This window comes from Ptychodera flava, chromosome 16 (assembly GCF_041260155.1).
Source record: "Ptychodera flava strain L36383 chromosome 16, AS_Pfla_20210202, whole genome shotgun sequence".
NCBI lineage: Eukaryota > Metazoa > Hemichordata > Enteropneusta > Ptychoderidae > Ptychodera > Ptychodera flava.
The window spans coordinates 39901364-39917552 of NC_091943.1; the positions used below are offsets into that span (position 1 = coordinate 39901364).

Here is a 16189-nt window from a genome sequence, read left to right on the forward strand (position 1 = left end):
ACAGAATACATGTAAATGATATATCAAGAGAAACTAAAATAATCGAAATACTGTCATAAGTGAGTGACTTTGTCTCTTTAAAATTAAAGGCTGAAGTATTTCATTAGCCACTGATTTTTTGTAATGCCAGTTTCATAAAATTGATTTTCTTTAATTTTCAGGGTCAGTTTCAGACAAGGAACTCACCATTTTTAGTGGGCTACCAGATAAACTTGAGAAAGGGGATGGAGTCATGGAAGACAAGGGGTTCAATATACAGGATGAACTTGCAGCCAAAGGTGCAGTTTTGAACATGCCTCCATTTGTTACTCCAGGACAACAGATGTCAGTTGAGGATGTCATAGAAACACGTAGTATTGCTGCTGTTAGGATACACATTGAGAGATGCATGGAAAGGATAAAAAATTACCACATATTTGACTGACCAATTCCAGTCTCATTATATGCGCTTGCAAATCAAATGTTCTATGTATGTGCAGTTTTAACAAATTTTCTCCCACCACTCATACCAGAAGTAAAAAACAACAAAGCAATAGTGTTCCAGTAATGACAAATATTTATTGAATATAAACATACAACTGTTTCTGCTTTCCATGCGACGTCTTCCATTTTGAAATCTGAAGGGGTCAGAGGTCACAGATATTGTTAATTAGGCCGGTACTGAAACCAGGGACTTGACAAATGTGAAAATGGACCAAATCTATCTCTCAGAGAGTTTTATTGAACATTTCATGAACTGCCTAAATTTTTTAAAATCTGAATGTAATTCTTTATAACTAAAAATGTGAAAAATTTGTTTTCAGTACTATAAATTTGAAAGTATCTAAAGCTGTAACAGAAATTTTTACAATAAATGACTATTGAATGTTTCCATTAACCCAGCAAGACTTTGTGATATTTTTAGCTGTATGTATGTGGTTGGTAGATTTGTTGTGAAACAGTTTGCTTGTAATGATACATTCAGTGCAGTGGTACATTTCTCTTCGTTTTCATACCAGCAGTACAAAAGCATTGATAGCCCTTTTCAAAATTGTTGTGAAAATTGCATCAACCCAAATAAATAATAAATATTGTGCTAAAGCCATTGGCATATATATTCTTATGTCCATGAGCTGCATCTGTATGAATTCTTTTTGGTCAAAATTCATGTTTTATGATTTTAAAATTTTCTTTAATAATTGTCTGAATAATTTATTATATGTATATAATATTATATGTATATAATTGACTGGCACTGAATTAAAATAGTTCATTATATATAGATAATATTATATACAACTATTTAATTAAGTAAATAGTTCATTATATATAGATAATTAATTAAATAGTTGTATATAATATTATATGTATATAATTGACTGGCACTGAATTAAAATAGTTCATTATATATAGATAATTAAGTAAATAGTTTATAAATGTAAATGATATAATATAATAATAGTTTAATAATTTATGTATATAATTGACAGATTTGTAGCAACAGAAGTACAAGGATATGAGGTCATGAAGAGGTCATGAATATGGCTAATTTTGTTGCCCTTATTATCTGCCTTTATCACCAGTGAATTGTTCACAGCTTAGAATCTGACAAAACATGGCACCATCATTTGAATGCATCTTCAGAATTTCAGGCACCACAAAGAACTCATAAAATCTTTGAAGCTTAGGGAAAATAGTTTCCTTCCACAGCTCAGCATTAAATGCAATTCTCTCAACATAGATGTCACCCTCTCCACTTCCTGACTCAGTGTAGACAACAAAATCACACCACTGCCTCTTTGTCACTGCCATCTGACACTGGACTTGGTAGAAGTACGCATGTTTCCTGTTTAGGTGAAGTGATCCATCAGATGATTTCCTCAGGCAGAAAACAGAACCACGTTCATCACAGAGGTGAGATACCGGTAATGAGGAAACAGGACATTTGGCTTCCATACAACCTTCACTTGGCAAACTGGTTGGGTCATGGACATGTCTATCAACACTGGCTGCCAACCAGGAATACTCTGGTGCTACTGCCAATCCCGCCTCTGATGTTGTAAGTCCTTGGTGGCCATTATCTATCATGTGTTTCGTGTAAGCTTTTACTGCTTTTGGCTCCATTACAAGACCATGCTGACATGACTTTGGAGTATACTGCCTCTTGTCATAGCTTAAAATTTTTCTGACAACATTACCTGGTGGTGTATTTTTTCTTCTATTCATGATGGTTCCCACAACTGATGCTGTTATTCTCCCTTGTCGATGTTTGTACCAGTTAGTTCTCATTATCAGCTTGGCCCCGGGTAGCTATTTCAATGCTGGCTGCTTCATCAATACTAATCTTCTGATTGCAAATGAATGTCTGTCTATCAAGTTTGGGTTATGTACATTCAGATATTGTGTTTTGATGACTGTGGCTACATGATTGTGCTGAATTGGCATCTACACTTGAAAGTGACTTGGCTTGGTTACCACTCAATGCTGCTACAGGTACAGGTAGAATTGTGGTTGCTGCATCTGGAGGTGTATCAGAGTATGGTTGGTCATCAGTGGTGGCTGGCTTCGACAATAACGAATAAGGATGATCAGAATCTGCAGCTTGCCTTGATGTCGAAAATGGCAAAACATGTAGAAAACCAGATGATTTCCCTTGACATTTCAACACATCCAACTTTCCCCGGAGGTTGAGAACGCGTTCAGCATTATTCTTTTGCATATGTGATTGTCGCGGATCAAGGTGGTGGTTTCTCCTTGCTGTTGTTTTGGGCTTGTCTGGCCTGTGTTTAACAAATACAACTTGTTGGATTGGCATGTTTTTCTGCTTGACTCTTCTTGAGGGAATGTTCCACTGCTGGGGTAGTGATGTACATGTGATTTCCTCATTTTCATGAGATATATGTTTCTGTTTGCTCTCTGACAATCCATACAAAATGCAGCAACATGACAGCAGAGGCCAGACAAACCTGCTATACATGTACAGTAAGCTGACTGAAGCATCAAGTTACTCTTTCTGATGGAGATATATGTTTGTAATTTGCTTTCTTCATTGATGGAAGTATGGAAGCTTTCAGATAGACAAATGGACTTTCTTCTGACATTGGGTGGTATTCTACAGATTGTATATGACCGGCACGATAAATTCTGTATCCTTTACCAAACTGCTTGTCTGTACCCCTGGCTTTCTCCTGTAGGTGTGGTTGATTTACAAGAAAATGCCACATTGATCCAAAATCAATAGCTGGTACCTATATATTTGACAGTGACAAAATAAAGGAAAAATACAGTGAGAAGATGTTTTACATTCAAAAAAACATTCATGTTAAGAAAACAATGTCCACTTTTTTCTCATAGACCCTTCAGTTTTCTTTAGCAAATAACTGATGATAACACAAGTTAACCCTTAAGGTGCCATAGCCTTAACATGTAACATACAAAATAACGGCTAATCAACAGAACTATAAATCATGCTCTGGTGTGAGGCCATTCACATTTCCAAAACAGAGTGACTCCCACATACCACCAATATTGAAAACATGGTGACCCCCATGAATCCCCTCCCCCTGACCAAAAATCTGTCCAGGCCCTAAGCTTGTAAGTAAATGAGGAAATGTCAATTACCTTGGTCAAGTCTTTAACCCACCCTTTATCGGGTGGAACAGTAAACTCAGTACTCAGAGTTGCAGGCTGATCAATACCCCTGGCTTCGAGCTTTCTTTTCACATTTCTTCCGTTATCAGGATCAACAAGGAAACCATCCAATCCACCAGCAATGTAGTCATTTACTCTAAATAAAATGAATACAAAAGCATGAAATCGATACATCTAACTTTAAGACAAACTCGCTTATTTTGATTGGAGATCACAGTGTACAATGTCTGGTTCAATGAAACGGCAATGCAGTTGACAGCTCATACAAATCCGTACCAATATGGTATATGTTTCAACAAAACACATCGACGAATGCATGTTCAGATCAGGTTCCCGTTTAAGCTCCCTGTTGCCAAAAATGTGAAGACTTTCTGTAAAATTGACCACACGACGCAAAAAAAAACTCTTGGGACGACAACAGCATGTGAGTGACTAACCGGCACTGTTGCATAACATCGAGATGGCCGGTATCGGGTTCACTTTTTGATGATGTTGCTCTCTGAACTCAACAGCAGCTTATGGTCACATTTTTAGAGTTGTGCAAACATTTTAATCACAAACAAATATTTTACACATAGATCATACAGATTTATGAACCCCCAGGGGAAATAACCGATAATGACATTTGTAAACATATCGATATCGCCTGTAATAATGTAACCAGTAGACGACATTACGACAACGTAAACATCCACATACCTTTTCACTAACTCTGATTTTTTCCCTGAAATAGACGCCCCTCTTCTACATTGTAACCCTCTTCTCAGTTGCCTAACTGTCAGATTAGCTGGGTCCGAAACAGATAGTCTAGCACCAGGAATATCATCCTCGGTAAGATCTATGCATACAGTGTCGTCTGCCATCTTAGCTTGGGTAATCCCCATACCAACGGCCTCAACCGGAAGTGACGTATTGGGGTCATAGGGGTCATGAAAACGGCGAATTGGCTAGCTTAGACTGGTCTCTTATGTCATTATAGATCCAGGGAACTATATAGGCAAAGTCATATCAAACATTTGGCTAGCTTAGACTGGTCAATATGTCATTATGGATCCAGGGAACTATATAGGCAATGTCATATCACACATTTGGCTAGTAGTCCAGTCAATCTACGCCAAAAAAGGGGTCAACCTAGGACTAATTGCAACAGAAATTTTTTCTTCACCATGCATTTTGGAAAGGTCCTAGAAATAACATACTAAAAGTATAATAAAATCTCAGGGTGCAACAGTGCCTAATTTGCATAAATGTAAAGGGGGCTCATGGGTATAAAATTGTCGCTGATAGATGGTTTCTACTTAAAATATGTGGCTAAACATGATTTTGATACAGGTTTTTTGGCTTATTTGCCTCCTTTTTGGTCTAGGCAATGTTGTTGAAAATATTTTGTCGTCATAGAAATATTCCTCATTTGCATAAATCCAATATGGCCGCCACAACACTTCACTTTTCTTAGTTTTTCTCGAATTAATAACTATTTTTAAGCTAATACTGACAGCAATAGAATAATTTTTTCACATTGTATTTTAGACAAGTCCTAGAATAACATACTAAAAGCCGAGTACAATCTAGAATTGAGAACAGTGCCTAATTTGCATATATGTAAAAAGATTATGGGTACAAACTTAGTGCTGATTGAATGTTTCTTCTAAAAATAATTGGCTAAACATGATATGTTATGCAGGTTTTTGGCTTATTTGCCTTGTTTTGGTTTAGGTAATGTTGATGGAAATATCTAGTCGTCATAGAAATATTCCTAATTTGCATAAATCCAATATGGCCGCCACAACCTTCACTTTTCTTTGTATTTTTCCCAATTAATAACTATTTTTAAGCTAAGTCTGACAGCAATAGAATTATTTATACACTGTGTATTTCAGAGAAGTCCTACAATGACATACTAAAAGCCTCGTACAATCTAGAAATGTAAACAATGCCTAATTTGCATATATGTAAAAAGATTATGGTTATTAACTAGGTGCTGATAGAATGTTGCTACTAAAAATATTCGGCTAAACATGATATATGCGGATTTTTGGCTTATTTGCCTTGTGTTTGATTCAGGCAAGGTTGATTAAAATATTTTGTCGTCATAGAAATATTCTTCATTTGCATAAATCCAATATGGCCGCCACAACACTTCGCTTTTCTTTGTATGTCCCTAATTAGTAACTATATAAGCTACTTCTGACAGCAATAGAATTTAATTTTTCTTTGTGTATTTTAGAGAGGTCCTAGAATGACATACTAAAAGTCCAATACAATCTAAGAGGTATAACATTACCTAATATGTATAGATATAAACGGATAATGGGAGCAATACATTCACTGATAAAAGAAATATGCATATTGAATTGAGAAAAATGCGACATCATGTTCAAGTAATGTATGCATTATCTTAAATTTGTCCAGGCAATATTTTGAATACATTTTATCGCCCGAGAAATATTCTAATTTGCCTAAATCAAGTATAGCTGCCACTGCACTTCACTTAAAAATTATATTTAATCTACACAACAAGTAGTTTTTGTTTCCACTCTGTATTGAATGTGGAGAATGACAAACAAAATGACTATTAAGAGGGGAGACAGTGCATAATTTGAATAAATATAAAACTTAGAAAAGGGAACAAAATAGTTGCTGTTAATATATTTCTTAAAATATATTCAGCAAATTGATATTTAATTCAAGCAATTTGATTATTTAATGTACTTTTTGTGTTTGTAGGCAATGCATAAAATCATTTAAGACTCCTCATTTTACATAACTGCAATGCGCCCCTACTACCACTTTACTTTTCCCTGTTTTGACCTATAGTATACATGACTATATATAATGTTAAAAAACAACGGAGATCATTAGAAGTAAATTTTAGTAGGGTCATGAAAGTTACATATCGCAAGTTTAAAGGCCTGTGTTGGCACCAGATTTTCTCATCAGAAAATTTACCCACCAGATTACAATTTCAATGGAAAACAAAAGGCTATTACACCTCAATCATTCTCATACAGATTAGAACAAAGGCGATCCCAGGGATCGCGAAAAGTGCATTTAATGAAGTTGTGCATAAGACAGCTAATTTACCCAAATGCTAAATGGGTCATAGATGGTATACAAACCTGGTGCTGATAATCTATTTACGAAAGTGATTTAAGAGATAAGCTGACATTGTAATGACTATGTAACATCATTTTTTGTTTTTAGTTCAGGGAATGTTTTCAAATATATCTTACAGCGATAAAAAAATTATTATTTGCATTTGTCCAATAAGTCAACCATGTCACTTCCTTTTCTAATTTGAATATGAATTATTTCTTCACCTTAAATACTTAAAGGTCCAAGAAAGGTATATTCAAAGTCTTGTACAAAGGGCTAATTTTAAAAGATTTTATAGGAAATGCCTACACTGTATTAAATGTAATAATTGAAACTTGAAATGTTTTACAATATCGTAAAGAGAGATTGGAAGTTTTTACTAACATTGCTAAATATATTTTACCTAATTTTGAGCGATTCCTCATGTGCATAAATCCTATATGATGACCATTAAAATAATTTTCTTTAATTTTTCAAATTGACGTCAACTTATTTTAATTAATTATGTTATCAGTAAAATGAGAAGTTACATTAAGAGACACTACTTGTTTAAGTTATTTAATACTTTAAATTCTTCCTATCGAAAGATGTCCATTTTATAACTTGAATGAACATTTGGCTCAGTACAAAGAAATTGACGTGGTTATTTATTTTCTGTGTATTTTAACTCATTGTAATGATTATATACAAATAGGGCCTACAGAATGAAAAGCCCAGTAAAAATAAACAATGATTTATTCGTATAGTTCATTTCAATTATCTAGAGAATTTGCATAATGTCAATAACATTGGCAACTTACTGGAAGATTTGGATTTTCTTAATGCATACCAAAATGCTTGGCCAAATAACCAACACTTTGTACTAAGCGAGGCTGAAGAAAATTTGTGTTTCAGCTCTATTTCTTTTATTTTCACCCTTACCCCGTATTACTAATATAGATTAAGTGTTGGTAAAATGTAATTAAAGACCAGGTTGTGTGGTCACTGGTAAATCAGATATACTTTTGACTGCGTGCAACTTGCCTGTTCATGCCACATACAGAAATTTATGATAATAATGATAAATAAATTATAATGATCATGATGATGTAGAGGTACAATTGTTATACTATATTGCCAATTATCATGAAATATGGATAAGGAAACTGTTCCTTTATCAGCTGAAAGACATTACAATAATCAAAGGACACTGCATTTCTCAAATTTTGAAATTTCTTGAAGACAACAATTGAAAATAATATAAAATCATATAATGGACTGAAGAGAGAGATTTCCTGTTTAATCTTACCGTACACAGCCATAGCCATAGCTATAAGGAAAAACTGAAAAAAATCTGTTGACTGAATCATGATAATCTAAATCACTGGTAAATGCAAATCTAGATAATTTTCATAATGTTACATGGTCTAGCTGCTCTTCCAAATTTTCATGACCGTGAAACAAGAAAACCAAAATGTGAAGGGATTTGCATCACAGAAGCTGCCGTTAACGAGTTTATCAATTAGGATATCAAATTTGGACATCAAATTATCATAAAATTGGTTATCCTGTATTTTGAACCTTATGGAAGTCTCACCTCAGATTGGCCAGACTCTCAATTCCTTAAGTGATCGATCTTATTGGTGATAATACAAAAGTCTAATAATCTGCAAATGGGAAGTCCATTACATAACAGCCCCATGAGTGATACTTGCACATCTAAGATCTGATATGATTCGCAGTACAATTATATCATCCTATGCTTCACATCTTTTCATTGAGTTGCCCTTCCCCATACTTATGGGTTCTACCATGAACTGCAGCAGCATGAATAACCCCAGAACAAAGCAAAATCTAGACTTTCTGTTGTCAAGGAAAGGATTCTGGCTGTAAACAAATGAACCACCTATAGGAAGATGTAAACAGAGAGGAAGAGGAAGAAATTTTGATATGATAATGACCATCATAATAATTGTCATCACCACTACCATCATGGTGATTCAAAGATGTTCGTATTTATACTAATGATAGTTTAATAATGAGAAAGATGATTCACAGACACAACTGTTAAGTGTGGGGAACCATTTATTAGTAACTGAATATTTCCATCGTCATTGAAGATAGTGACCAAAAGCATAAAATATTCCTTCAAAAATTTACTGCAATCGAACATGTTGTAGGATAAAATGACTGAAAATGACAATTGATGTCAAATTATTGAACACGTCCATGATTTTTTATGAATCACCTTATCGTCGTAAAAGAAAGAAGAATATCCAAAGAAAGAATTCTGATTCCCTTTATTTAAATAGTAATGCTCTGAAACTCTTCTCTTTATTCACTGCATTTCTGAATACCAGAAAATGTCAATGGAAGCTATTGTAGTCTTATTGTATTCAGAAGACAGTTTGTGTCAATTATGCAAATTAGGCCTTTGTATTAACATAATTAGCATGCAAATTAGGTTAACCTCATTTGTTTTAGGTAATTCTTGCAAAACCTTTACAATTTCATAGAGAAAAAAAATTGTTAAAATATGAGCTTAAACATTCATTTTGTCTGAAATAGTGGAAAAACTGCGAATATATGCAAATTAATTAATTTGCATAATATTTATTGTTCAAGACATTTAGAAAATAGCTTGTTGAACCTTACTAAATTGTGTTGCAATGAAAAAAGTCACTTGAATTCAGTTTACATGTCCAGAATGTGAGTATAGCAGTCATTTTAAAGGCGATATATAGCTAATTTGAATATATGCAAATTTAACCAATTTGCACCCCTTATATTTTCCTATACTTTTAATATGTCATTAATGAGACATTTCCTAAGGTTATGGTGAAGAAATAATTTCTGTTGCAATTAGTCCTAGGTTAAACCCTAAATTGACTGGACTATAGCTCAGACTGGTCTCTTATGTCATTATGGATCCAGGGAACTATATAGGCAAAGTCATATCAAACATTTGGCTAGCTTAGACTGGTCAATATGTCATTATGGATCCAGGGAACTATATAGGCAATGTCATATCACACATTTGGCTAGCTCAGACTTGTCTCTTATGTCATTATGGATCCAGGGAACTATATAGGCAAAGTCATATCACACAATTGGCTACATTAGACTGGTCTCTTATGTCATTATGGATCCAGGGGGCTTACACTAATTTGCGGAACGGAATGGAGCGGAACGGAACGGAATGGAACGGAATAGCCACACCAAATAAAAAATTAGTTTTTTCTTAATTAGAGTCCATTTTTCGTCCACAAAATTTTTGAGCGGAAAAGAATGGAATTAAGAGAGACATTTTGATTTAAATAAAATATATCATTTATTCAACTCTACAAGTAAGGCACCTTAATTTTTGAAGTTTCCAAAATGAAAATTATGTCAAATACCAAGGGAAACTAGGCTGTAATTTCAATTTGAAGCTACATCTAAATTTACATCTAACCCGTAGCCCGTGAATCACGCCTTATAGAGGGCAGTACCATAGTGTGGAGGGGTGGTCAACCCAAAAGAGGGCGTGTCTGTGGCCAACATGTAGTTGTGCACTCTGTTTTGTACGATCGCAATAGCTCAACATACTTTTCAAACAATAATTGCATGTGTACGGCATACAACGACAATTAGGGGTGTAAACACTACCTGCCTTCAAAAACTGATCACAAAAGAATGACTTAAATTGCAAAACGGCCGTAGTTTCATGTTAACGCGTTGATCGACTGTGTATGTAAGTATGAGCGATGCCTTTTGTATGTATTACTGATGTCCTTCGACCTAGTTGTTTAGTCATTCGATAGATTGAGGGGAGAATCATTTGATTTCTAAAGGAGGGGCTGGAGGATTCGGGAGGGGGAATATTGTCAACCCCCCCCCCCCACGGAGAATGATAAAATAATTTTCTGCAAAACCCCAAAGTGAGAAAAGAAATGTTACCACTTCCCTGAGAGGAAGGCAAAAATGTGATGCGAGGTGCTGGAATTACCAAAAATAGTGACAATATCACTGTCGCTCCCATATAGTTATGAAAACAAATTGACAAATGTAAGAAACATAGTTGAATGACATTTTGCCCACATTGTTTGTCTGGTTTTTTACTAAAGTGCATTGTAATTGTAAACTTCTGTGCAAAGGATATATGCCAGGGTGAATTTTCCTGATATGGAGATTTCAGTTTGAAATAAAGATGTATAATAATAATAATAAAACAATAATAATTGATAGACTGACATACACAGACTGGAATAGAGCGATGACATGGACATGGAGAGTGACAGCTGGATGTAATGATAAAAAATACCGCAATTATACAGTGTCGCTCAAATTTGATCAGAATTGGTACATACCAGTATGGGTACCAAAGATAAACAATAAACGTTGTTTCTATCTGTTCAGTGCAGGAAAATTCTACGTTGATGTTATGACAATGATTTCTGCACAGTACAACCTGAAAAACAACAAGAAATATTTAAACCAGAAAAACAAGAATGACAAAAGTAATTAAGGTCTGAAACTTTAGGTACTGGAGGTCAACTTTAGCAACATGCATAGCAGAAAGGCAGCTAGCCCCCCCTTAGTTTGACCATAGACGGTCTTCCTCCCCTCTACTGTCTACGGTTTGAGCAGGTCTGTTAATATGTAACAGTTCATAAACAATGACAGGAAATGACTCAAGTCAGTGGAGTAAGCCTGTTTCAAGCCTATTTCAGGATTTCGCTTTTTCTTACCTCATTTGCACATTTTTGACACTGATGTGTTCATTTGAACAAATTCACATCTCAACCCCTACATCTACCTGTACACCAAATACTGAGACGGTAGCTTTGGCGGTATGGGAGCCTTTGTGTGTGACGGACATACATCCGCACATACCCACAAATATACAGACATACAGACGCCACTCAGACTCATCATATAAGCTCTTTTTGGTATTTATATATAAAACCAAATATGAGCTAAAGAGTTAATTATACTGGCACCCAGAGTGAAAATGTTTTAGGTACGGTGATAATTGCAGACAATCAAATGCACACAACAACTTTTCCTTTTCATGACATTGACTGAAATACATAAGATTCAACCAATGTTACATTTTACACTAGATACACGGAGATATAAATGAACACCCATTAATTACAGGGATAAGTAATCATTGTTTTTTTCCAGTTCATCTGATGGGTTCACTTTTGTAACAACTTACAAAACTTACTTGCACAAGCATGATGGCATTGAGATCAACCTAACAATTTAAACTGTCGTGAACTTTTTTTTTCAGATCATGACCTAACTTGACATCTTCAATTGAGATAGCGAAGATTTTCTCACCGTGTGTGTTTTAAATGTCCTAGCATCGAACTATTTTGGAAAGACGGTCTCTTCTTCACCCACGACTGTAATATTTGGTTATCTCTCATCGCGGTTCAGCATGGCTGTCTCCGTTCTCCCTTACGTAAAAGCCTTTGTTCGTCATTGCGTAACACTGCATCGCTTCTAGTGAAACCCCGTGGAAGAAAAGCCGGGCTGAAACATCCTAGACCACGATACCGTATCCCAACTATTCTTACAAGTGATCGAACTCCACGATCTCCAAGGATAACTTCTAGACCAAGAGTACTTCGGCAGATTTCCGGACAAAATATTGCATACGGTGAGCCTACATCTATCAATACTCTTGTTACGCATCGTACGATTCAACCACCTGTTGAGAAACGAGTACCAGCGCCATTGAAAATTCCGATGTTGTCTTCATGTTTCCAAAAACTACAACTGAATGCTGCTCTTTGGAATGCACGTTCAATTTCCGGGAAAATAGGTGCCATTATTGCATCCTTGATCGAAGATAATTTAGACATTCTTGTCGTCACAGAAACTTGGCTGAAGAGTCAATCTGATCCAACACTCGCTGAATTTCATTCGTCAATCACTGGCTATAACGTATATCATCAGTCCCGCTCCGGACGTAGAGGTGGTGGTGTTGCTGTGATCGCTCGGTCAAATTTGCGTGCTGCAGAGAAACAACCGGGTTCATTCAGATCTTTTGAATCATTAGATGTTCTGTTTAAAGCTTCTAGTCAGTCTCTGCGTGTCATCACAATCTACCGTCCGCCTAAGTCACAGAAAAATGGTTCGACCTTCAACGAATTTCTCACCGAGTTCTCTACGCTACTTGAGTCCGTCGTACCATCAGCTTGCCGCCTTGTCATTGCTGGTGACTTCAACCTTCACCTAGATGACACTGATGCACCAGATACAGTAAGATTTACCAATCTTTTGCACTCGATGGGATTGTACCAACACATTCTCACGTCGACACACAACAAGGGTCATATCCTAGATCTGCTTATAACCCGAACGACAGATCAATTTCTTCATTCCGTTAATGTCACAAATTCGATGCACTCTGATCACAGTTTCATAAAGTTTGGTTTGGATGTACGACGCCCAGCAAACAAGAAGATTACGATTTCGTGTCGCAATCTCCGGACTATAAACCCTGATGAATTGCAAGAAAAAATCACCGCCAAGCTTTCGAACTATTCACGAGATAGCAACACTGAACACCTGTCAACATTCTACCATGCCGCAGTAATAGACGTATTGGACACTATTGCGCCTATTAAGCCGAGAATCGTTACCGACAAGGTAAGGGCACCATGGTTCTGTGAAGAGCTGTTGATGATGAGGAAAATTGTACGACGGCTGGAGACAAAATATTGTTCTACCAATCTTGAGATCGATCGTCAGATTTTTCTCACAAAGCGAAAAGAATATTTTCGTCGATGTGATGAACTCAAGGCCGACTACCATCGCATTCGTATCCAAGAAGCAGACGACAAGGGACTCTTTAACATCATTGCCGAGTTATCCGACGCGAAGACAATCATCAGAAAAGTTCTACCAAGCCAATTCAACACAGCGACACTTCCATCTGAATTCCTGGATTACTTTAACTCTAAGGTTTTGCGACTTCGAGAAGGCCTACCAAGTCCCCACATTGATAATGACAACGTCTTACCATCACACACCCTACCATGTTTCAACCAGGTGACTACAGACCAGGTGAATAACATCATATTACAAGCATCTTCGAAATCCTGTGATCTGGATGTACTGCCTGTAAAATATATCAAGAAATTTGCAGATGCTCTATTGCCATTCATGACACATCTTTTCAATTCGTCACTGTCATCGGGTTCCGTCCCTAGTCACTTCAAGTCCGCTATCATCCGACCATTGCTGAAAAAAACAGACCTCAACCCAAATATCCTTAAGAACTATCGACCCGTATCAAATTTGTCTTTCTTATCGAAAGTACTTGAGCGGATTGTTGCTGCCCAGCTGAATACTCATCTCAGAAAGTACTGTCTGTTTACCAAGTTCCAAAGCGCGTATCGCGCCCATCACAGTACAGAGACGGCCCTTATGCGTGTACACAACGACATCATGCTCGCCCTCAACGACAAGAAAGACGTCGTCCTTGTTATGCTGGACTTATCGGCTGCGTTCGACACAGTTGACCATGAAGTCCTTCTACATAGACTTCAATTTCGTTTTGGTATCACCGGCACAGCACTATCGTGGTTCAGATCATACCTCAACAATCGCACTCAGTGTGTCAAAGTGGGATCTGTAACATCATCCAGTACACATATGAAAAGTGGCGTTCCTCAGGGCTCTGTTTTGGGTCCCATTCTTTTCACCCTCTATACGGCACCACTGGAAGATATCATTGTACAGCATGGTCTCAACCACATGTTATACGCAGATGATACACAAATTTATGTTGTTTGCAATAAACCAGATGAAGTCCAAGGGTCTATTGAAGTAAAGTAAGTAAAGTAAGTAAGTAAGTAAGCCTTTATTGAAATCGTATCCCAGTTGGGATCTTGATCATAAAGTACAATAAGGTTTTGCAAAAACAACAATGAAAGAGTATATATAATATATATATAAATATAAATATCTATACATGAGGTCAACATATTAAAGGTTCATAATAGTTTACTTTGCCTTTGAAGTATGTGTTGATGACATTCGCGGCTGGATGAAATCAAATATGTTAATTCTTAATGATGACAAGACGGAGGTTGTTCAATTTTCGTCCGGACTGAGATCTGATGTAGTGAAACTTCCAAGCCTAAGGATTGGCGAGTTTGATATTGCTCCATCTGCTACCGTTCGTAATCTTGGCGTTACCCTTGATCAGTCTGGCTCTATGTGCGACCAAATTAGTCATATCTGCAGAAATGGTTTTTATGCTCTGTCCAGGATTGGCAAGATCCGTCAGCTGTTGGACAAGTCCACAACGGAAAAAATGGTTCACGCGTTTATCACCTCTCGTCTAGATTACTGCAACGGTCTTTTATACGGCATCAACAAGATTCAACTTCAACGCCTTCAATCACTTCAAAATGCTGCTGCCCGCCTTATTTCTTGAACCCGTAAATTCGACCATATCACACCTGTACTAATCGATCTACACTGGCTACCTGTTGAGGCACGCATCAAGTTTAAAATCATGCTGACTGTTTATAAAGTTATTCATCGTGTTGCACCACTATATTTGATTGACCTGGTTGAGCTCTAAACCCTGCTAGAGATCTAAGATCTGCCGATTCTCTGCGATTAGTGCCACCTTATGGGAAATTTAATAAGTCTTATGGTCAGAAGGCTTTCTCTGTTTCTGCACCGTCTCTGTGGAATTCTCTGCCGGCCGAGATCCGCAATGCTACATGTGTTGACTGTTTTAAACGTAGTTTAAAGGCTTACCTTTTTAGCCAGTATTATTCATGCTAGGGATGATCAGTCATTTTTTTTATCTGGAACTGTTTTTTATTCGTTTCTGCGACTTTTTTTTTTTAACATTTTTGCATTTTTGCTGACCTTTTCCACATGGTGAATTTTTAATGCCGTACGAGTCTTGTACGGGTCATTTTGCTTGCTTGCCTGCTTTTTAATGCGTTTTATTGAATTTTTACTTTTTTCATTTACTTTTGGATTTTTGGACTTTTTCCACTTGTGACTCTTGTAATGGATTTTTGTTTTTGTCTTTTGTTTTGTTTGTTGTGTTAAAGGCACTGAGACGTATGTGTAGTGCATTTCTTCTAAGAATTAAATTATTATATTATTATTATTATATAGATACACTGCACTGTTAGTAATTGTATTATTTCAGGGGTGGACCATTTGAAATTAGGGGGGTGTCCTGGAAGATTGATGAGCTAGCGCATTATGTTATTACTCGATTTATCGTTTTTTCAGTCTGTTCCTTTTTTTTGTTAAACCTTTTCTGGCTGTTTTTTTCTTCAGTGAAATTTGATGACATCTTTATTTTCCCCAAATATTTTCTTTCCCTATTCTTGTGTACCTAAGGTGGAGCTGTATGTTACCAATACAGATATTTTCAGATGCTCACTATTTCATGGTAATGTAAAAATCAACATAAAAGACCTTTCTTTATTTTTGAGTATTTTAATGAAGA

The 16189-nt window shown here is 36.3% G+C and overlaps 1 protein-coding gene and 1 long non-coding RNA gene across 2 annotated transcripts in view; both read right to left on the reverse strand.

Annotated features, from left to right (window-relative positions):
- LOC139114825 (uncharacterized) overlaps positions 1-16189 on the reverse strand; it is a 514135-nt gene that overhangs the window by 486389 nt on the left and 11557 nt on the right. The window lies entirely within an intron of this gene.
- On the reverse strand, positions 3095-4572 carry LOC139115041 (uncharacterized). The gene is made up of 3 exons (XR_011548022.1): positions 4330-4572; positions 3601-3766; positions 3095-3227 (listed from the first exon to the last, which is right to left on the reverse strand). It is a non-coding gene; the product is annotated as an uncharacterized lncRNA (long non-coding RNA).